Here is a 24,125-nt window from a genome sequence, read left to right as displayed (position 1 = left end):
TGCAGTGAGTGGAGATCATGCCATTGCACTCCAGCCTGGGCGACTGAGCAAGACTCCATCTCAAAAAAAAAAAAAAAAAAAGGTTTGTCTCATCAACTACTTACTTTTCAAGATTGATCTTGATTCTTTTTCTTATTTGCCAATTTCCAAATAATGAGTTGGTTTCTCAGCATGCTCCAAAGATGACTGTCACAATGAGGTTTTTTTTTTTTGATGTAACATTATGTGTTCATGATTTAAACATACTTTTAAAATGTTTAAATAATCGTGTTCTTATTAATGCTTGGATTTTCCTGTCTTTGGCCTATATCAACCTCTTCAAGTTGGCTCTTGAGTTTTCTTGACATGACCCCAGTTATCTTTGATAGGTTTCTGGTAAGATAAGATGTCTTAGGCATAGCTTGCAAAAGTTCTGGCCAAGACTTAGAATCAGCCATTTTTCCTCAGAGCCCTGGTTTATTTTGGCTTTAAAAGAAATGGCTTTAAAGACCACAATCTAGGTACTAGAAGTGCTCATTGCTACTGGCTTTTTTAGTCATTGTTTTTAGACCCTTTTAAAGTTAGAAAATATTTTTTTAAAATATATTATTAGTTTATTCTGATACTCCCAATTCAAATTCAGGACTGTAAGGTTTTTACTCAAATGTTTTGATGTTACATTTGCACCTCCTTTCCTCCATGCAGAAAATACTGGTTCTCAATGATAGCAACAAAATTATTCATTTGCTTTATCCCACAACAGTCTCCAAATATGCTAACACTTCTATCAACAATGTGATTATTAAAAACATTTAAGCTTTTTCTACACATTGAATGCAAAGTGCATTGTGTCCCCTCCCAAATTTATATGTTGAAGCCCTAATATGCAATGAGATGGTATTTGGAGATGGGTTCTAGTGTTAGATGAGGTCACGGTAGGAGTTGGCTGGGAAAGATGTTGTGTGGGGGGTGGTCATGATGGCATTAGCTCCCTGGTAAGAAGAGATACCAGACAGCTTTCTCTCTTTCCCTCTGCCATGTGAGGACACAGCAAGAGGGAGGCTATTTGTAAGCCAGAAAGAGAGCCTTGGCGAGGTGCGGTGGCTTACTCCTGTAATCCCAGTACTTTGGAGCCCAGGCGGGCGGATCACGAGGTCAAGAGACCGCGACAATCCTGACCAACATGGTGAAACCCCGTCTCTACTAAAAATACAAAAATTAGCCGGGTATGGTGGCGGGCGCCTGTAGTCCCAGCTACTCGGGAGGCTGAGGCAGGAGAATCGCTTGAACCCGGGAGGTGGAGGTTGCAGTGAGCCGAGATCGCGCCACTGCACTCCAGCCTGGGTGACAGAGCAAGACTCCGTCTCAAAAAAGGAAAAAAAAAAGAAAGAAAAAAAAAAAAAAGAAAGAGAGGCTTCACCAGAAAGGGAACTCTGCTGGACTTAATCTTGGCCGAGGTGGGCAGATCACTTGAGGTCAGAAGTTTAAGACCAGCCTGGCCAACATGGTGAAACCCCATCTCTACTAAAAATACAAAAATTTAGCCGACTGTTGTGGTGCGTGCCTGTAATACCAGCTGCTTGGGAGGCTGAGGCAGGAGAATTGCCTGACCCTGAGAGGTGGAGGTTGCAGCGAGCCGATATCACACCACTGCACTCCAGCCTGGGCAACAGAGTGAGAGTCTGTTTCATAAAACAAACAAACAAACAAGCAAACAAACAAAACCAAAAAACTATTTTGTTATGGCAGCCCCAGCAGACTAACACAGCTGTTCTTTTTGTCCTTAGGGTATATTCTTGTCTTTGGGTATAGTCTAGGGTTTATTTTTAAAGTAAATTTTAAAAGGGGAAAACAAAAACTAGAGGTTTTAATGGACTTTATTTTATTTTTATAGCCAGTCAAATTCAGCAGTGGCGGGGGGGTTGTATACCAACTTTAGTGAAACTAATGTTAATAAGTAATGGATTTTAAAGGTTAAATTTTTTTCTGACTTTCAGACATTGCCATAAAGATAAGTTCAGTTTATTGTAAGTTGAAAATTAATTTCTGTTACCTATGGGATAAAATATGAAACATTTGAAATATAAATTCCTTGTAAGATTATAGCTTACAATATAAGTTGTTGCGAATGTTCCAAAATTATTTTTGTGATTTGAATTGGGAAATTATGAAGACGAAAAGAGTATGTAAAATTTAGAGTAATTTACTAATAGACTCTTACTTTTTCAAAGTCTCCCAGAATGTTACTGTGGACATTCAGTAAAGTGATGTGTATGTGTATTTGTGGGTAGGGACGGTGTTCAGGGGGAAGGTACATACACATGTCTGTATAAGCATATACAAACACATGAACACATATATTTTATTAGCCTAGTCTTTAAGGAGTAATCACACCATTGGTGTCTGTTCCTATAACTAAAGAATGAGAGTAATTTAACTAAATAAATTTATTCATTTAACTAAATAAATGTATTAATTTTCACATATTTCTTTCATTGTTAGACAGTTTCAGTGGTTGATTTTATTATTATTATTATTATTATACTTTAAGTTTTAGGGTACATGTGCACAATATGCAGGTTAGTTACATATGTATACATGTGCCATGCTGGTGCGCTGCACCCACTAACTCATCATCTAGCATTAGGTATATCTCCCAGTGCTATCCCTCCCCCCTCCCCCCACCCCACAACAGTCCCCAGAGTGTGATGTTCCCCTTCCTGTGTCCATGTGTTCTCATTGTTCAATTCCCACCTATGAGTGAGAATATGCGGTGTTTGGTTTTTTGTTCTTGCGATAGTTTACTGAGAATGATGGTTTCCAATTTCATCCATGTCCCTACAAAGGACATGAACTCATCATTTTTTATGGCTGAATAGTATTCCATGGTGTATATGTGCCACATTTTCTTAATCCAGTCTATCATTGTTGGACATTTGGGTTGGTTCCAAGTCTTTGCTATTGTGAATAATGCCGCAATAAACATACGTGTGCATGTGTCTTTATAGCAGTATGATTTATAATCCTTTGGGTATATACCCAGTAATGGGATGGCTGGGTCAAATGGTATTTCTAGTTCTAGATCCCTGAGGAATCACCACACTGACTTCCACAATGGTTGAACTAGTTTACAGTCCCACCAACAGTGTAAAAGTGTTCCTATTTCTCCACATCCTCTCCAGCACCTGTTGTTTCCTGACTTTTTAATGATTGCCATTCTAACCGGTGTGAGATGGTGTCTCATTGTGGTTTTGATTTGCATTTCTCTGATGGCCAGTGATGATGAGCATTTTTTCATGTGTTTTTTGGGTGCATAAATGTCTTCTTTTGAGAAGTGTCTGTTCATGTCCTTCGCCCACTTTTTGATGGGGTTGTTTGTTTTTTTTCTTGTAAATTTGTTTGAGTTCATTGTGATTCTGGATATTAGCCCTTTGTCAGATGAGTAGGTTGTGAAAATTTTCTCCCATTTTGTAGGTTGCCTGTTCACTCTGATGGTAGTTTCTTTTGCTGTGCGGAAGCTCTTTAGTTTAATTAGATCCCATTTGTCAACTTTGGCTTTTGTTGCCATTGCTTTTGGTGTTTTAGACATGAAGTCCTTGCCCATGCCTATGTCCTGAATGGTAATGCCTAGGTTTTCTTCTAGGGTTTTTATGGTTTTAGGTCTAACATTTAAGTCTTTAATCCATCTTGAATTGATTTTTGTATAAGGTGTAAGGAAGGGATCCAGTTTCAGCTTTCTACATATGGCTAGCCAGTTTTTCCAGCACCATTTATTAAACAGGGAATCCTTTCCCCATTGCTTGTTTTTCTCAGGTTTGTCAAAGATCAGATAGTTGTAGATATGTGGCATTATTTCTGAGGGCTCTATTCTGTTCCATTGATCTATATCTCTGTTTTGGTACCAGTACCATGCTGTTTTGGTTACTGTAGCCTTGTAGTATAGTTTGAAGTCAGGTAGTGTGATGCCTCCAGCTTTGTTCTTTTGGCTTAGGATTGACTTGGCGATGCGGGCTCTTTTTTGGTTCCATATGAACTTGAAAGTAGTTTTTTCCAATTCTGTGAAGAAAGTCATTGGTAGCTTGATGGGGATGGCATTGAATCTATAAATTACCTTGGGCAGTATGGCCATTTTCACAATATTGATTCTTCCTACCCATGAGCATGGAATGTTCTTCCATTTGTTTGTATCCTCTTTTATTTCCTTGAGCAGTGGTTTGTAGTTCTCCTTGAAGAGGTCCTTCACGTCCCTTGTAAGTTGGATTCCTAGGTATTTTATTCTCTTTGAAGCAATTGTGAATGGGAGTTCACTCATGATTTGGCTCTCTGTTTGTCTGTTATTGGTGTATAAGAATGCTTGTGATTTTTGTACATTGATTTTGTATCCTGAGACTTTGCTGAAGTTGCTTATCAGCTTAAGGAGATTTTGGGCTGAGACAATGGGGTTTTCTAGATATACAATCATGTCATCTGCAAAGAGGGACAATTTGACTTCCTCTTTTCCTAATTGAATACCCTTTATTTCCTTATCCTGCCTCATTGCCCTGGCCAGAACTTCCAACACTATGTTGAATAGGAGTGGTGAGAGAGGGCATCCCTGTCTTGTGCCAGTTTTCAAAGGGAATGCTTCCAGTTTTTGCCCATTCAGTATGATATTGGCTGTGGGTTTGTCATAGATAGCTCTTATTATTTTGAGATATGTCCCATCAATACCTAATTTATTGAGAGTTTTTAGCATGAAGGGTTGTTGAATTTTGTCAAAGGCAGTGGTTGATATTTTAGTTGAAATATTTAGGTCTCTAAAAACCCCAATTAAATTTGAAATCCTAGTCTGAAGACAGACCTAAATGAAAAAAAAAAATTAAATCTAGAATTAGTTTTTTGTAGATACCCAAATCATTTCAAGTAATTTAAAGAATATTTCCACCAATAATTTTTGTCATTTCATTTTAATTTATTTTTGATCCATGCAATATAAATGAAGAACTGAGTTGTAGTATTGTGTTTTGCAAATAATAATACTTCAAAATTTCCATTTTCCAATTCAACCTACATTTACTAGTTGGAAAACTAAAGTGTTTTAAATTTATTCACATATTGCAATTCTAGAAAAGAGCAAATAGCCAAGATAACCAGACCATAAACTCACTTGGCCACTCTTTAAGGCACAGAACATCCTTCTGGGTAAATCTGGGAGCAGCATACTCATTCACAGCCCAGGGTCAGAGTTTGCACCCTCTTTATTTTCTCACTGGACATTGTTTAAAGCCTTGGCACCCAGACCCATAGGATGTTAGGGCCAGAAGGGCACTTAGAGATCCAGCCCAACCCTTTTACTTGAAAGATGAAGAGACTGAGGTCTCAAAGTATGATGAAAATTTCTAAAAGTTGTAAAGTTAGCTACTTTTAAAACTCAGATTTATAACATCAATAACAAAAATTTCATACAATTGAAAATATTAGCATTCATGTGCTCTTAGGCAGAATTAATATAAGGTTTATAGAGTTGAAACTGACTGTGAAGTACTACAGTCAGATTTATGATTTAAGACTCATGACTTAGAAAGAAATAAGGGACTGAGGATTTAGGAAGGAAATCTATAGAATAGCTCTCTCTTGTTTCTGAAATAGTACTTGAATTCTGTTGATGAGATGAAGTGATACTGTTCTGTAACCTGAATTCATATCAGCAAAGTCAGTTCAATTCCCTTGGGTGTACAAAAGCTGGGGCTGTCTTCTGATTGTGAGAGTGGCTTCTCCCCAAAATGAACCACAAATTAAATACATGTGGGATAACCATCATTTCTGTAGAAATCTCATGATACAGCTGGGCTGCCATTTTCCTTTTATAAAAAGGAAATCCAATATCTGAAATAGCTGATATAACTAGTTGAGTGAGGATGAAGGGGCATGACTGGGGGTCTGTTGGTATTAGTTGCTAATAGGTAAGTCTTTTATAGGAGAGATAACTGGGGAGAGTTGGAGATGTGTTATATCTGAAAGTGATATGCATCTAATTTTTTCATATCAAAAGTGATAACCCTAAATATAAAATAATAAATACTAAACTTAGAAATTGTAGTATATCCCTGACAGCAATAGCTCCACCCATTTGGTAGTCGAGTCAGTGCCTGGTTAGCTTCAGTTTAGTTATACTATGAAACTTGGACATGGAGGGAGCCTCATAGGAAGAGATACACAAGGGAAGTGACTCTAGTCTTATTGGTGAGATTGGGCCATGTCTAATAACAAACTCAGCTCATACAGACTCTGGGATAGGAGGAGCCTCAAATTACAAAGCCTGGGAGTGCAGTATTCAGGATGATGGAGATAAGTGGGTTAAGACTATAATCCCAAAATCAGGCAAATACAGATCAGATAAGACATTTATCTCAAATTCTTAGGTTCCTCTTTACTGGACACATGAAGCTTCCAAAAAACAGGTAGTAATGTGGGGGAAGACACAGCTTGCTGCAGATGCAAACACCAAGAGAAGGGGGAATTCCAAGCAGTGTTAAGTGCTTCAGGCAGGTCATGACAGCAGAATTATTCTAAATTATTAAAAATGAAAATTATTAAAAAGCATTAAGAAACAATTTCTGTAATGTAGTAATTCTTAAACTCTAGACTTCTAGTCACCATCTCTAGAAATTCTGATTCTTTGATCAAATAGCGTTCAGAGATGTGCATTTTAAATACATCTCAGGTAATTCTTAGTAGATTATTAGAGGAGGTTTCCTTAACCTGACCAAGGATACTCCTAACAGATTTACAGACAGCAAACAATATACTTAATGGTGATATTGTAGAAATATTCCCATTAAAGACAGGAATAAGGGCAACTATCTTCAGTTCCATAGCCCATGCAATAAAACAAGAAAAAGAAATAAGAAGTAAAAGATTGGAAAGAAACATATAAGCTGCTGTTATTTGTAGATGCTATGACTGTCTACACCAAAAATCCAAAAGAATCTACAAAATATGAGAACTAATAAACGTTTTAGCATTTTGGCTGGATACCAAAACAACATAAAAAGACAATCGCATTCCTACACAAAACAATAACCAATCAGAAACATAATTAGAAAAAAAATATCATTCACAGTACCAAAGAAGCAATAAGACACTTATACATAAACCTATCAAAAGATGTGCAAGTATTCTGTGAAGAAAATATTTTCAGTGAAAGTTTCCATCTCTTTCATGTTTTGTCACCTTCTCTTTTTCGTTCCCCCTACTCCTTCTTGTCTAGTGGTTTGCATCTCCTCCCAGCTTACTTGGTCCCTCTTCCAGAACCGAGTGTTTTAATAGTTACTCAGAGTTCTCCCCGACCAGGGAATGGTGGGTTGTCACAGAACTCAGACCCTGGTCTGAGATCGTGTCTCTGGACTCCCACATCTGTAGGCTGAAGCTTACAAAGATGTGTACCCTTAGACAGCAATTGTCAGTAATATTTTCTAGCTTCCTTTTGCAACCTAAGAGAGGAGTAAGGTGGTAAAAACTCCTGACTCAAGTTCCTTGTTTCCTGTGAAGTATTTTAAGTTCCTTTCTCCCCAGGATCTGAACTCTTAGCTACCATTCCCTCCACCTGGGCCCAGAGCCCAGCAAGCTCACAGCTCCATTCAGGTTCACTTTTTAAAATTATTTTATCTTTTCATTTTTATTGTTATACTTTAAGTTCTAGGGTACATGTGCACAAAGTGCCGGTTTGTTACATAGGTATACATGTGCCATGTTGGCTTGCTGCACCCATCAACTCATCATTTACATTAGGTATTTCTCCTAATGCTATCCCTCTCCCAATACCCACCCCGCTGACAGGCTGTGGTGTGTGATGTTCCCCGCCCTGTGTCCATGTGTTCTCATTGTTCAATTCCCACCTATGAGTGAGAACATGCGGTGTTTGGTTTTCTGTCCTTGTGATAGTTTGCTGAGAATGATGGTTTCCAGCTTCATCCATGTCCCTGCAAAGGACATGAACACATTGAGGATCACTTTTTAATATTTTGTTTTGTTTCTGATCAATGCAGATGCTTATCTCATATTAGAACCTTGTTATGTATTTTGTGAGTGCGTTTTCACTTTTCATTTCATTGCTATATTGTTTGGAGTGGCAGGAGTTATCAAGCATGAACTCACTGCCCATCTTGACCAGAGATACTTCATTTCTTTTCTTGGAGAACAAAGGGAAGTAGAGGATGAGAAAAGACACATTGTTTATCAAATTGGTTACTGATTAACACCAATTTGAGTAATACCTATTTAAACATTCCTTTGGGAAACTGGCAAGATGAAAGTGAGGGGTCAATTGAGAAGGAATGAAGGAAGGGGAGACCTGGGAAGTTTGGGGCTGGGCAAACAGGCAGGGAATGAAGAGGGAACCCTGTCTATGAGCACCTGCTCCTCTTTAGGCATCTTGAATGTTGTCCTTTTTCTTCAGTATGGACAAGAACCCTTCTCCTATTTCTCCTGCTCTTCAGCTTCCTCATTCATTCTCTTCTTTCTCCTAAGAAAGGGAGGTTGAAGGCTGTGATTTCCTTTTTCTCCTTTCCTCATGGATTCTCACAAAGCAGAGGCCCAAATATGCTCCTAGGATTCAGCCAGGACCTTCCCTTTGTTCCTGAATACCCATCGGCAAGTCAAACTAATCAGAAACACAATTCTCCTCAGAGCTCAGTTCAAGACTTACACTGATAAACTCTTACTTTCCTTCTCTTGCGTAGTAGTATTTTTGAATTCCTACTATGTGCCAGGCTCAGAGAACCCAAAGGAAGAGTCACAGATAAGAAATGAAAAATGACATTGAGCAATCACCTACTCTGAAGCCATCCTTGATCAAGGAGACTCCCCCTGATTTCTGAACACCCTTTCCAGCTTCTCCTTTCTTTTCCCCACCCTGCTACCAAGAAAGAGCCAGATCTCTGGTTAAAGAGCTAAGGTCCCTACTTATTTCTGGGTCTTTTGTTTCACAGTGAGGACCCTGGCTCTGGAAGTAGCTCTTCTTTGGCTCCTGGCCATTCTCTGATGAAGTCATCTGAAGAGGCCAGTGCTGTCATTGTGGCCACCAGCAGTCTGCCAGGGCCTGTCCTGGGGCTCATCCAAGCCCCAGCTCCAAGAGGCAAACTGCAGATGTTTCTTCTATTTTTAGATGCTGGGATGTTGCCCATGAATGAGCCAGTGACCTGCAAAATCCAATTCTCCCTCCAATCTCTGTTTCTGACTCGCTCATTTCCCTTCATTGTTCTACCAGATTTTTCCTCCGACTATGGGACCGGCATGAAATGACCCAGAGTTAACTGAGCTAGACCTTGGTCTGGGGACACAGATCTTGACTTCTCCTGTACCTACTAGGACTGTGGTTACCAAGACTGGTTTTAGGGTTAAGAGATTGAACTCTTTGTTATATTAGGGGTCTCCAAAAAATTTCCATCATGCTTTCCTATCAGTAAAACATTTTTGAGCACCCATCCTAGTTTTTGCTTATGTATTTATTTATAAATTTTGTACATGTAAATTTGTACTAATATATGTTATAAAGCTTATACAGAAAGTAGAAGATGTATAGGCTGAAACAGTTCTAAGGGGTTAGGAGTTCTCACATTCTTTTCTCGTGCCCCATGTATCTTCTGGCACCCCCTCTGTGGTAATCACTGCTCTGCATAGCTAAATGAGAAAATGTCCTTTGGAAACACTTTTTAATTTTTTTTTGAGCTGCATGCTAGCTATTGTTGATTTGGGGAATAATGGAAAGGTTTTTGTTGGCTAAAGTATCGCCTCTTTTCCAATAAACAGCAAGATCTGAAATTTCTCTATTAGAGAAGTGGTAACTTTGGGTTAAGCATTGCCTTCTCTCTGAGGTCTCTTAAATCAACAAATCCTTTTGAAAGAAGTTGGAGAAGAAGCGTGTTATATCTCCAGTCCTTTAGGTCAGTACCTAAATTGGGCTGCTTTCCTCAGAGCCCTGGATGCCCAGCATAGTGTCTGGCACAGAGGAAGAGCTCAATATACACATTTGTTGAATTAGTGAATGAGTGTGGGCAATTCAGAGAAGGGAAAGATCAAAAAGAGCAAGAAGGAAGCTAAGGTACTGGAAGGCAAAGTGAAGCTGAGTTTTCTCCTCTTTCTAATTTCGCTCAGGGCCGGAGAGGTTTCTTCTCTTCCTGGGAGTAGTTATTCAGCACAGTGCGGTTCCTTCCCGGGCAGGGCTTCTCTTGGTCTGAGATTTTATTTCCCAGGAATGCAGGGGTAGCTGGGTTGCTCCAGAGCAGAGAATGGACCCTCTGCAATCTAGTCATCTGGAAAGAGGACTAATCTATTCCTGCCTTTCTGAATAAGCCAAGCAGAGTCACTGTTCCATTCTTTGCCACCTTCACTCTGTTCTTAGAGCAGCCTATGATGAGGGTCAGACGTCTATATCCACAGGTGGTTGCAGAGTATTTGTGGTTTGCAAAGAAGGATCTGGTCCCTTTTGGTATCCTCAGGACATTTTTGTAGGCAATAGAAGGAGATTTCTTTTCCCAGAGAAGAGATACATGTTGAAATAGATTCTACCCATCTAGTCAGCCTTGCACAGGATTTTGTTGCTTGTTTTTTTGATCTCCCCCAACTCCCTGCCAAAAAAGGTGTGTGTGTGTGTGTGTGTGTGTGTGTGTGTGTGTGTGTGTTAAGCAGCATCAATTTAGTTGGAATTGTACTGAATTTATAGATGTACTCAGGGAAAATAGACATCTTTGTAATATTGAACTACCACACATTTGGGCAAATACTATGTTTCTATGTCTCTCTATTTATTCAGGTCTTTTTTAATGCCTCTCAGCCATCCAGTTATCACCTTGTCAGTTGAGTTTTTATTTGTTGAATCCCAGGAATTTTACATTTTGTTTTATTATTGTGTGCTAGTTACTCTTAATTGATATTTGCAAGTTGACATCTTTAGTTTTCTAAACAAATTGTTAAGGATTGTTTTATTAAGTTCCTGAAAATTTCAGCTAGTATTTTGTTTGCAATTGCATAGATTTGATAGATTAGTTTGGGAAAAATTAGAGCTCTACCTTTACTTCTACTTTTACTCATTTTCTTCATTATTTTAAACAAGCTTAAAAGATTTAGTAGAGTTCTAAAGTTCTAAAGCTCTCTCTTTAGAAGAATGTGCATTCTTTATTAGCTTATTTCCTAGATGTTAGAGGTTTTGTTGCTATTGTGAATAATGTCTTATTTTCTTGTTTTAGTGTTTGTAAGTCTGTAAAAATGCTATTGATTTTTGTAGATCGATTTATTTTTTAAAAAGTTTTTGTAGAGATGAAATCTTGCTACGTTGCCCAGGCCGCTCTTGAACTCTTGGCATCAAGCAATCTTCCTGCCTTGGCTTCCCAAAGCGCTGGGATTACAGGTGTGAGCCACCATGCCTAGCCTTACGTAGATTGATTTTGTATCTAGCTCCCTTGTTGAACACTTAATAGATCTTTCAGTTTGTCTTCAGATCTATTGAGACTTCTCATACATGAGCATATAACTTGAAAACATAGAAATGTTATCATTTCCCTTTCAATTCTTAAAAACTCTTATTGCTGTTGTTATTATTATTAGTTTTATATAGCATTAGGCAGGATATCCAGAAATGGTAATAGTAGACATCTTTTGTGTTATTTCTGATCTTATCTATTTAGTGTGATGCTTACTGTATATTTTGGGCATAGCTCCTTTACTAACTTAAAGGAATTCCTATTTTACTAAGTGTTTTTATTATATATATATATGTGAAATTTCTATAAAATATTTTTTTCTGAATCTATTGAGAAATCATTTGATTTTTCTCCCTTGGTCTAGTGTATGGCTTATAGTAACAGATTTCTGTTTTTAAATTACCTCAAGATTACTGCAATAAACCTTATTTAATCATGATTTTTAAAAATGTGCTGTTGAATTCAGTTTGCTTATATTCTATTTTGGATCTGTAAGTAAAAAAGAACTATTGTGTTTTTTCCCCCCTCTCTATTCTTATTAGGTTTTAGAATTAATCTAATAGAATGAGTTGTGCTGCTTTTATTTTTTTTCTTACTTTCTGGAACAAATTTTCCAGACAGGAATACTTTGTTTTTTGAAATATCATTTGTAAAACCATCTAGCCTAGGAGCAATTTTAAAAAATATTATTATTATTATTTTGCTTAGAGATGGGGTAGGGGTGTCTTCTCTGTTGTATTTAACCATTTCAATATTTTGTTATTGGTTGGTTCAAATTTCTGATTTTTCTTGGGCTCATTTTAAATTCTATATTTTTCTATAAATATATCTATTTTGTCTTAGTTTTCATTTTATAAGTGAATAGTTATTTTTTAATAATTATTTTAATCTCTTTGATATCTGGAGTTTTTTTTTCCTTTTGAATTTTATATTTTTGCATGTTCTTTCTGATGAGCTTTTGCTGCAGGTCAGTACAGCTTAGCAATCACTTCAAACGTTCAGCTTTTGTTTTAATTATTCTTACCGATTTTGTAGTTGCTGCTGCTGCTATAGTCACTCTTTTATTGAATTCTGCCTTTATCTTTATTTTCTTTCTTATTTTTTGTGTTCAGTCAACTGTTCTTTTTCTAATCTTTTTAGTTAAAACCTTAGTTCATTTGTTTTCAATGCTTTTTTTTCCCCTAGTAAATGTATTGAGAACTATAAATTTCATTCTTAAGTCTGCTTTTGCTGTGTCTCTGAAATTCTGGCATGTATTTTCCCTCATTATCATTTAGTTCCAAGTATTTTATAATTTCTTTTATATTTCCCTATTAACCCAAACATTATTATGTTACTACTTAACAGAAGTACAAAGCTTTAAAGTTATTTTATTCATAATTTATAATTTTGTTCCATTTTGTTAAGATAACAATGTGAATGATGATGATTTGGGGAGAATGTATTGAGGCTCCCTTTGTGATCTGGTAAATGTTAAATTTTTTGAATATTTTATGTGTGCTCAAAAATGTTCTCTCTTCTTATTGATGGTTGTAAAGTTCTCATATAATTAGTATTTCAAGTTTATGAATCATACCATTCAGATCTCCTCTATAATTGCTTATTTTTTGTCTGTGTATCCCATCAGTTTCTCAGATGACTACAAAAAACGTGTCTAGCTATAATTGTTATATGGTTCTCTCTTTAGTTCTGCTGGTTGTTGCATTTTGTACATTGAAGGTATGTTTTTAAGCAGATATATGTTCACAATTGTTATATCTTTCTGCTCATATTTTTCTTCTATTGTTTGACATTAAATCTGCTCCCCAGTTTCATTTTGTTCAAAATTGCGTCATATACCTTTTCCATCATTTTATTTGTGACCTCTCTGTCACCTTTTGTTTTAGAAATATTCCTTTCAGAAAACCTATTGTTAGATATTGCTTCAAAAGAAAAAACCCAATTTGCAAGTGCTTGTCTTTTGATTAGTGAACTTAATCTGTTCGTAAATTGTGTTAGTTTCCTAAGGCTGCCATGACAAAATAGTTCACACTGAGGAGCTTAAAACAGCAGTAGCTCATTGCCTTATAATTGTGGAGGATAGAAATCTGAAATAAGGTGTTGGCAGGGCTATGCTCCCACTGAAATATTTAGGGGAATTCTTCTTTGCTTTTTCCTAGCTTCCAGTAGTTTGCTGAAATCTTTGGTGTTCCTTGGCATGCAGCTGCACAGTTCCAATCTCTGCCCTCATTGCAGCATGACACCTCCTTGGGCATCTCTCTCTCTTCATATGGCATTTTCCTCTTCCTATAAGGACACCAGTCCTCTTAGATTAGGGGCTCACCCTACTCCAGCATGACTTCATCTTAATGTAACTAATTACGTCTGCAACAACCCTATTCCAAATAAGGTTACAATACCAGACACAGAGGGTTAGAACATCAATAAATCTTTTTAGGGGAGACACGATTCAATCCATAAAACAAATTATGTAATTAATTGTGTTAGGATTTATTTCAGACATCTTATTTCTAATTTATATTTAAATATATTTTACTTTCCTCTCCCTTTTTCCTTTCTCATCTTTCATTGAATAGAATTTTCTTCTGAGGGCTTGAAAAGTTTGAATTCCATTCTCTATATTCGGTAGTTATATTTAACTTTAAAAATCATATTTATGTTTATTTTTCTCATCAATTCTCAATAGCATTTATATCATTCTCTATAACAAAATAATACTCTCACTTTCCACTGGTCTCTCTTTGCAGCCACCATTTGTTCACTGCCCATTAGTCGTTTTGGATTCTCTCTGTCTCTCTCTCTCTCTCCCCCTCTTCTTCTGCCTCTCCCTCTCTCTCTACTGTTGTATACTTGAATTAACTTTTCTATATTATGTATCCACTCTTGTTTCCTTTTTATCTCATGGTAGTCTCATGGATTTATTTCTCTTCTAACTGGGATACATTCTTTGAGAATATTTTAGAAGAGAATTTTCCTTGTTAACTTCCTTAGGCCTTTTGTGCCTGAGATTATTTTTATGACATCCTCTTATTTAATTTTTTTGAATATAGATTTGAGGCTTGAAGTTCTTTAGTACTTTAAAAATATTATGTACCTGTCTTTTTGCCTCTATTGTCATTGTTGAACATAAGTTAGATATCAATCAGATTGTTATTCCTTCATGGGTAATCATCTCTTTTTCTTTAGCAGCTTTTAGAATTTTGACTTTGTGTTTTTAAATTTCCTTATAAAGTATCAAGGTTTTAAATCATATTTATCTTATTAGACATTCCATAAACTCTTTCAGTCTGAAGTCTTTCATCTTTCTTTAATACTAAAAAATCCTTGGTTATTTTTTCTTTGACACTTCTCTTTCTTCATTTTTTTCTTCAAAACTTCCTATTACACAGATGATGACACTTTTATTTTATTCTTCACAGCTTCTAATTCTGTTATATTTTCCAACTCTTTGTCTTTTCTCAGTGCCTTCTGGGAGAGTCCATCAACGTGGTCATCTGGCTCACTTATCCCAGCAGAATCCATTTTTAATATTTATGTCATTTATTGGATTCTTTATTTCAATTATTAAATTTTTGGCATCCAATGTTTCTGTTTGGTTCTTCTTTATAACTGCTTTATGTTACCATTATTTTTCCTTTTCTTTATTTATTACGCTTATTTTAAATTATTAATCTGTGTGGTTTCATTAGTTCTAATTTATCTTCTATAGGTTGTACAGTTTGTTTTCTTTCTAACGGTGATGTTTCTCAGATGTCCGGTAGTTTTTGCTTGGGGGTTCATTTTCCCCTGGCGGCGGGTTATTAGCTTTTTGGCTTAAATTGTTACTGGGAAGGAGACCCAAACCTAGGCCACAGCATGTGCTGCTCCTGTGGGCTTTAAGAAGGGAGCGTGGCCATGAGAGGTGCTTACTCCTCTGCTTGCCCTCCAGCCTTTGCTAACTGCTCAATGGGGACCCTGCTTGCTCGGGGTAAGGGGAGAGTTCTGAGCACTCTTTTGTTCTGAGGACTGTGTTTGCCTTGTTCCTAACTGACAAGCCCGATGAATGTGGAAGAGCGTGGGGAGAAGAGAGCTCCCAGGGGCTTGCTGGTGTCCTGCACCTGCTGTCTCCTGCTTTTTGGCCCAGTTTCAGTTGCTTCCTTGGCACTTCTCCTACTCCTTCTGTGGTGCCCTCTGGAGCTGTTGTTTTCTCTATCCTGTAGGGGCTGATGGGGGCCACGATCCACCCAGGATAGTGTGGTGCACAAACACAGCTCAGAGACCTTCCCCCAACAGTGGTGCCTGGTGCTTTGCTGCTCTGAGCTGCTCTTTCCTCCCCATCCTCAGATCAGAACCACCCTCTGTCTCCCTAGGGTTCCTCACAGTCTTAGGTTCTTCAAATCTGTACTTTTCCATTTACTTCTGAGGTATCCCCAGGGTTAGAATAGAGGATGAAACTTGCAATCCCCTTTGCAGCTCCACACCTCCACCTACTGCGCCGCCTTTTACTTCTGAGTCTTCTGCCCCACCCCCACCCCATCTCCAAGGAAACCTTCACATCTCACAGTTACCTCTTCAGGCAACAAGGCTGCGTTTTCCCTGCTCTGCCTCATTAGTCACTGCTTCTTCTCCTACTTTCCGTCTTCAAAACAGTTCTAAAATTTCTAGTCTACTATTGACTCCTCTCTAGCTTATATTATCTAGATGTGTTTGCACACCTGTTTATTCTACTTCACTTTCATGTTTGTAGGATTTTTATGAAGTAGACAAATAGGAGTATTCGGTCAACACACTATGCTTAAATAGAAGTTCTCCAGTGGGAAATATTTAGGCGACTAAACAAACCGATTCTCAAGTTCATCTGGAAGAAACAAATATGAAAGAATAGACAAGAAAATTTTGAAAAAGAAAGATTAACTTATTAAAACATACAATAGAGATATAGGAAATAAAACAGTATAGCATTGACACGAGGAAAATACATTATTAGACTAGAATATAGATCTGAGAAGGAGATGCACATAGATATTTAGTTCATGGACATGAGTAAGCATTTCAAATCTGTAGGAACAGCTTTTCAATATCCATTGCTGGGACAACTAGCTGTCTGTTTGAAAATAAAATTAATGTGGACCACTGTTATGGGTTGAATTAAAAAAAAATCTACCTGTACATATTGAAAAAGATATGAACCTGATATCTGTGAATGTGACTGTGATGGTTAATCTTATGTGTCAACTTGGTTAGGCTTTGTTACCCAGTTAGTTATTCAAACACCAGTGTAGGTGTTGCTGTGAAGGTATTTTGTAGGCGTGATTAACATTGCCATCAGTTGACTTTAAGTGTAACAGTTTACTGTCCATATGTGGGTGGGTCTCATCCAATCAGTTGAAGGTTTTAAGAGCAAACACTGAGATTTTTCTGGAAAAGAAGAATTCTGCCTCAAGAGTGTAACAGAGAAATCCTCCCTGAGTTTTCAGCCTGCCAATATGTCTACAGATTTTGGACTTAGGACTGCAACATCAGCTCTTACCTGAATTTCCAGTCTGCTAGATTTTGGACTTACCAGACCCCACAATTGCTTGAGCCAATTCCTTTCTCTTTCTCTCTCTCTCTAATATTTCTCTCTCTCTATGTAGAATATGATGAATGAAAATATCATATTATACACACACATACACACACATATATATACATATATAATTTCCCTCTTTTTATATATAGTATTATATACCAATATACTATTGTTCTATTTCTCTGGAGAACCCTGAGTGATACAGTGATTTGAGCCCAGATCTAGTATGCTTGGTGTTGTTTTAAGAAGAAGAAAACCACCATGCGATGACAGAGACACAGAAAAAATGACATGTGATGACAGGCAGAGATTGGAGACACAGCTGCAAGATGAGGAAACCAAGGAATGGTGGGCATCACCAGAAACCTAGGAAGATGCAAGGAAGAATTCTGCCCAGGGTCTCAGAGGGAGCACAGCTCTGCTGACACCTTCATTTTAGACTTCCAGCTTCCAGAACTGTGAGAGAATAAATCTGTGTTGTTTAATTCATCCAGTTTGTGGCACATTGTTATAGCATCCTTAGGAAACAAATATAACCCTTTATCTAATGCCACCCATAAAAATGCATTCCAGAGGGATTAAACATATTGAGTAACAATAAGAATAATATACAAAATTTTGATCACTAAATGCCAGGCAAAGTGCCGAGTGCTTTACACATTATCATTGTCTCTGTTTTGCAGATGAACAGTCATGGAGCCAGCAAAAGGCAGCGTCAAGATTTGAACCCATGACGCCTGAATTCAGACTCTGTAACAGAAAAAAAAAAGTTGGCAAAGAAAGGGTTCTGCTATGAAAGATACAAAACCACAAGCCAAAAACAAAACAAAACAAAAAAACAAAAACAAGACGAAATCAATAGCTTACCTATGGGAACATTCAAACTATTGAGTATGACAAAAACATCAAAAATAAAGTTAAGAGACTGGGAGAAAATATTTTCAATATGCAGTCATCCCTTGGTATCCTTGAGGGACTTGTTCCAGGACCTCCCAAGGATACCAAAATCCATGGATGCTAAAGTCCCTGATATAAAATGGGGCAGTATTTGCATATAACCTATGTACATCCTCCAGTATACTTTAAATCATCTCTAGATTACTTCTAATACCTAATACAATGTAAATGGTATGTAAATAGCTATTAGACTGCATTGTTTAGGGAATAATGACAAGGGAGAAAAAGGCTGTGCACGTTCAGTACAAATGCATTATCTTCTGAAATGTTTTTGATCTGAAGTCAGTTGAATTCATGGATGTGGAACCCATGAATATGGAAGGCTGACTGTATCTGACAGACAAAGGAAATAGCTACTATAAATCAAACAAGAGAAATCAAATAACCTAAGAAACAATGACGGAGGGCATACTTAGATAATAAAGAGAATACAAGTACCGTGGGCAAAAAACATATGAAGTGATGTTGAGCCTCACTAATAATCAGGGAAATCCAAATCCAAATGACATGTCACTTTTGCTTTTTAATTTGGCAAAGAGTAACAGGGTTGATCGTGCTCAGTTTTAGAAGGGGTGCTCTCCCACACTTTAGTAGGAATATAACTTGGTAAAGGCTTTTTTGGTACTTGATTTCACAATGTGAATAAAAGTAAAAAATGCACATTCCCTTCAATCCAGCAATTCCCCCACCCCCACATACACACTAGATTTCTATATCAGTCAGGGCTTATGGTTGCAAAACCAGAAGTGGGTTCTGGCTAACTTAAGCAGAAAATAAATGTACTGGAAAAATATCTGGTAGTTGACAGGGTGGATGAAAAGGCTTGGAACCTTGGTTCCACAATCTTGCAGGAGCCAGTGGAAACCGGGGTGCTGAAGACCCAGCAAAGCTTATGCCTCAGGAGCGGTCAGATTTTTTGTGACCACTGACTCCGTCACCACTGGGACTGTGGCCACCACCACTTCCTCTCTACTCTGTCATCACTACTGCTGCCACCAGTCATTTGTGTCTTTGAAACTTTGTCTGCAAATTCACAACGCAAGTTGAGTTCTCATTGGCCAAACCCTGGCAGCACATTCTGACTGCAGGACCAAGGGCAGACTGAGGGGACAGAGGCTTCTTTTGGCTTTTAAAGTGGATGTGAGGGGCCTGCCACCCAGGTAGACTTCTGACTTACACCCCAAATTGGAAGGGTATTTGTATAAAGAGTAGCCAAAGCCAGTACACACCTATAAATGGATCCACTATTGTGGCTACCCAAGATTTATATACATTCTTCTCATATTTTCACTAACCCTCTCCCTGTCAAAAAATATCCTGTTACCATTATGAAACTATCCACGTACAAAGTGAAGGACTCGCCCTCTCTCTAAAGGGAGACAGCCCAGGGTCTTATCAATGACCACACCCAGACCTTGAGTCCTGTGCATCCCATCTCTAACTCTCGCAATTCCATTTCTATATTCTGTAAACTGTAATGATGTGCTGAAGCCGGCTCATACCAGAAATTCTGTGAACTGGCTATTAAACACAGCAATTGTTAACAATCAAATTATATATGCTTACAATGAAATAAATTATATTAAAAGCAAAAGTAGTAAATACTAAAAGCTCATCACTAATTATTTTACTACATTTTACCATTCTCTATGCTCTTGAGGTTATTAATATATATTGGATCTATATGGTGGAAATTCTGTATTATGATTTCTTCTGAATACTTCATCTCAACTCTGTGTTTAGTGATGTCATGTTAATGGCAGGAAATTGGCCACAGTGGGAGTATTTTTGGAAAAATGGGCAAAAACACTACAAATCAAGGCTTGTTTGTTTCTTTTTCAGGATGATTGTCAGACTTAAGAAAATGATGGAGAAAATGTTAGTAATGGCGATTAAACTTAAAAATGCATTATGTCGGCCGGGAGCAGTGGCTTATGCCTGTAATCCCAGCACTTTGGGAGGCTGAGGCGGGCAGATCACCTGAGGTCAGGAGTTTGAGACCAGCCTGGCCAACATAGTGAAATCCCATCTCTACTAAAAGTACAAAAAATTAGCTGGATATGGTGGCAGGTGGCTGTAATCCCAGCTACTTGGGAGGCTGAGGCAGGAGAATCACTTGAACCCGGCAGGCAGAGATCACGCCACTGCACTCCAGCCCTGGCAACAGTGCAAGACTCCATCTCAAAAAAAAAAAAAAAAAAAAGCATTATGTCTATAGCTGTTACATTGCGGATAGCACAAAAATTATGAAAATAGTGTCTCGTATTTGAAAACTATTATCTAATTCAGCAATAAAATTTTTCATGCTGTTGACAAACAAGTGAAGTCTAAGATCTATCTTCATTGCTTTACTTCCATCTTATTTGTGAGAACTACGCTAACTCAACTGCAATCAGAGATTGGCTATGGATACAAAAGTTTGGCAAAAATCAATAAAAGTCAGGAAACAACAGGTTCTGGAGAGGATGTGGAGAAATAGGAACACTTTTACACTGTTGGTGGGACTGTAAACTAGTTCAACCATTGTGGAAGTCAGTGTGGCGATTCCTCAGGGATCTAGAACTAGAAATACCATTTGACCCAGCCATCCCATTACTGGGTATATACCCAAAGGACTATAAATCATGCTGCTATAAAGACACATGCACATGTATGTTTATTGCGGCATTATTCACAATAGCAAAGACTTGGAACCAACCCAAATGACCAACAATGATAGACTGGATTAAGAAAATGTGGCACATATACACCATGGAATACTATGCAGCCATAAAAAATGATGAGTTCATGTCCTTTGCAGGGACATGGATGAAATTGGAAATCATCATTCTCAGTAAACTATCGCAAGAACAAAAAACCAAACACCGCATATTCTCACTCATAGGTGGGAATTGAACAATGATAACACATGGACACAGGAAGGGAAATATCACACTCTGGGGACTGCTGTGGGGTGGGGGAAGCGGGGAGGGATAGCATTGGGAGATATACCTAATGCTAGATGATGAGTTAGTGGGTGCAGCGCACCAGCATGGCACATGTATACATATGTAACTAACCTGCACATTGTGCACATGTACCCTAAAACTTAAAGTATAATAATTTAAAAAAAATCAATAAAAGCAGTCTGTGAGAATCAATTGGCTACATTAAAATCATAATAAAGAGGATTGTATATTATTATTTGTAAATTGTGTGCAACACATTCTTTTTATCAATAAAATTGGTAATAAACTTACATATGCTGACATTTTATTTTCTGGAAAGCTGGTTTGTAAAAATTTGCCAGTGTGCCGATGCCTATGAATTATAAAGTTCACCACTACTGCCACATCAATACAAATGAATATTCTCAATATAAATGAAAAACTTAAATCCCCAGATATAACATAGACAATGATCTTTTTGCAAAGTTAAAAGTAATTCATGCCGGTAATCCCAGCACTTTGGGAGGCCGACGTGGGTGGATCACGAGGTCAGGAGATCAAGACCATCCTGGCTAACATGGTGAAACCCCGTCTCTACTAAAAATACAAAAAATTAGCCGGGTGTGGTGGCACGTGGCTGTAGTCCCAGCTACCCAGGAGGGTGAGGCAGAAGAATTGCTTGAACCTGGGAGACGGAGGTTGCAGTGAGACAAGATCGTGCCACTGCACCCCAACTTGGGCGACAGAGCAAAACACTGTCTCAAAAAAAAATTTTTTTTGAAAGAAGGCATATATTAATGTCTATTTGCATCTTTTGCTTGTTTTTTAATTGGGGTTTTAAAAATTGCTGAGATGTAAGCGTTTTTTATGTACTCGGATACTAGACCTTTATCAGATTTGCAAATGTTTTCTCTCATTCTGGGTGCCTTTCCACTTTCTTGACTCCTTGACATTTTGCCTCACCCTCTTTGCAACCAGAGTGAGGCATCTCCCCGGAAGCAGATTAACTCTTTAGTATAAGTGTCAGGGCTCAGGGGGAAGACAAGAGTCTCAGAAGAGAGGAAACAGTTAACCACCTGGTCTGAGGGAAGCAGCAGTACTCAGGTGGATGATAATTAATTAAACAAAAGTTCTGAATTCAATCAGGAGCCAATTTTGGCATCAGCAGACATTCAATTAGCTGTGATTACAGCCAGAGACTGGAAATGCTGTGCCCTGAGGCTCCCAGGCCCCAGCATGCTCAGGCTTAAGGGCCATGTCTGGAGTGGCTGGTGGGGCGGCAGCCTTTCCAGACAGCTCGTGCCTGGGGATGCTGCAGCAGGGACAGCAGCCCTGCTGCAGGCTGTGTTTCAGCCCTGAAAAGCAGACCGCTTTCCCCTGCCCAAGCCTAGATAAGTCTCTGTGGGATCTGTGGCCAAGGCTTTCCTGTGGTTTGGCTAAGGAGCTCTTCTGCTAAATGGGATCCATCTATTTCCCTTGGGCAGATAGTGTGTTTTTGGTGCCTGCGAGGTTCTCCTGGGCAGGCTCAGGAGTTTCAGAGAGGACTCTTCCTAAGGACTCCTCTTGAAAACACTCAGAACAGAACAGAGCTGGAGGAAGGTGCATGCTGGAGACAGTCCTGAGTGGTTTGTGGGAGGTCCCTTTATTCTGGCATTGCTTCTGTGTTTTAGATGTGCACTCTGTACCATGGCATGTCATGGAGTAGAGGATGGTCACTGCTATATTCTCCATTTTATATACAAATAAACTGAGATTCAGGTTAAAGTCACATAAATGCTAAGTGGGGGACTTAGGGCTGTTTGACTAGATCCTGAACTCTTTCCATAGAAAGCTTAGTTTTAGAATAAGGTTAATGAACTAATGAGGCTCATGTAGGAATCATACCTGAAGCACAAAATCTACTCACCAAAGATTAGTTCTTGTTCTTCTTCCTTGATCTACCTGATACTCCAATCCATACCCAAGCTTCTGCAAGGGAAGTCTGGTATTTCTCAGCCTGCGTAGAATACCTTCTTTTTGTCTTTCCCCTCCTACCCATTAGCCCACCTCACCCTGGCCCTTCTCCCTGTATTAAAATGAAGTTTTTAAGAGTGGTTCAAAAGCTGCTTCCTCCAGGTGGCCTTCCCGGACTGAGCCCACCAAACTCTCCAGTTCCCCTTGCTGCCTGTCAGTCTTGCTATGGCTATTGCAAAGCTGTAAGATGAGCTTATTGCCTCTGTTGTATGCACTCCTCTGCACGCCAAAATGTAAATATTCATAGCAGCATTATTCATAATAACTAAAAAGTGGAAACATTTCAAATGTCCATCAGCGGATGAATGGATAAACAAAATGTGGCATATCTGTACAATAAAATATACTAAAGCCATTAAAAGGAATGAAGCACTGATATACGTGTGGGGGTCTTGTATTCCTACCACATTGACTGCCCTGAAAGCAGAGCCTGAGACTTCTTAATCTGTGTCTCTCTTCTATTCCCACCTGTACCTACCCATGGAGGCTGGGGACAAGAGCCAATCATCATGGAGCTTTCTACTGACTTGGCCACCTGCAAGACCCGCTGCAATATGGTGGGTACAGCAAGACAGGGATTCCTTCTAAAACAGAACTTTGATTCTGGAAGGTGTTTAGCAATTGTCTCTACAAAATAACTCAAGAAAGGGGAGCCCTAGATCAGCTCGAAAGGCTCAGAACCCATCTCCTCATGTGGGAAAGCCTCTTCATCATTTTCTCCTCACAGATAACAGTCTAGCCACAGGTGGGGGAAAAGGGACAAGAGTAGAAAGTTATGAGCCAGGTTGGAAATGGAGCCAGAGATGCGGGGGATGTCTCCTGGAGCTCTAGCTGGCGTGTGTCGGGGGAGGAGGGTCATCGGGTAGAATATAACTTTGCATACCTGTTCTTTACCTTGCTCCCTCCCTGCTCTCCTTTTTGTCTCTTGGTCATGATCCAGTTCAGATGGGACCCACACACAGCATGTGTGTGGAGGACTCATTGGACAGGAAGATTGACTACCTGGGCTCTGCTTCTTAGCTAACTCTTCTCACTTGAGTGTCCCTGGGCAAGGTTCCCAGCTGCTTAGGGCTTCAGTGCCCTCATCTGCAAAGTGTTAAAATGCAAGATCCTTCAGGGCATGTCATATATCCCTTCTGAACCCCACAACATTTAGTGCAGTGCCTGGACGTAGCAGGTGATCAGCATGTTCTCATTTCCTGCCATCATGCCTAAAACCTACATCACCTACCTGAATAC

At 38.6% G+C, this 24,125-nt stretch overlaps 1 long non-coding RNA gene across 1 annotated transcript in view; it reads left to right on the top strand.

Annotated features, from left to right (window-relative positions):
* Nucleotides 1-20,143, top strand: part of LOC134807380 (uncharacterized) — a 30,136-nt gene extending 9,993 nt beyond the window's left edge. Inside the window, exon 3 of the long non-coding RNA XR_010147676.1 lies at nt 17,673-20,143. This is a non-coding gene — a long non-coding RNA (uncharacterized LOC134807380). The remainder of the gene's footprint in view (nt 1-17,672) is intronic.
* Nucleotides 20,144-24,125: the final 3,982 nt, after the last annotated feature.

The sequence above is a fragment of the Pan troglodytes genome, chromosome 9, assembly GCF_028858775.2.
Source record: "Pan troglodytes isolate AG18354 chromosome 9, NHGRI_mPanTro3-v2.0_pri, whole genome shotgun sequence".
NCBI classification, from domain to species: Eukaryota; Metazoa; Chordata; class Mammalia; order Primates; family Hominidae; genus Pan; species Pan troglodytes.
This window is presented reverse-complemented; position numbering and strand designations above follow the sequence as displayed.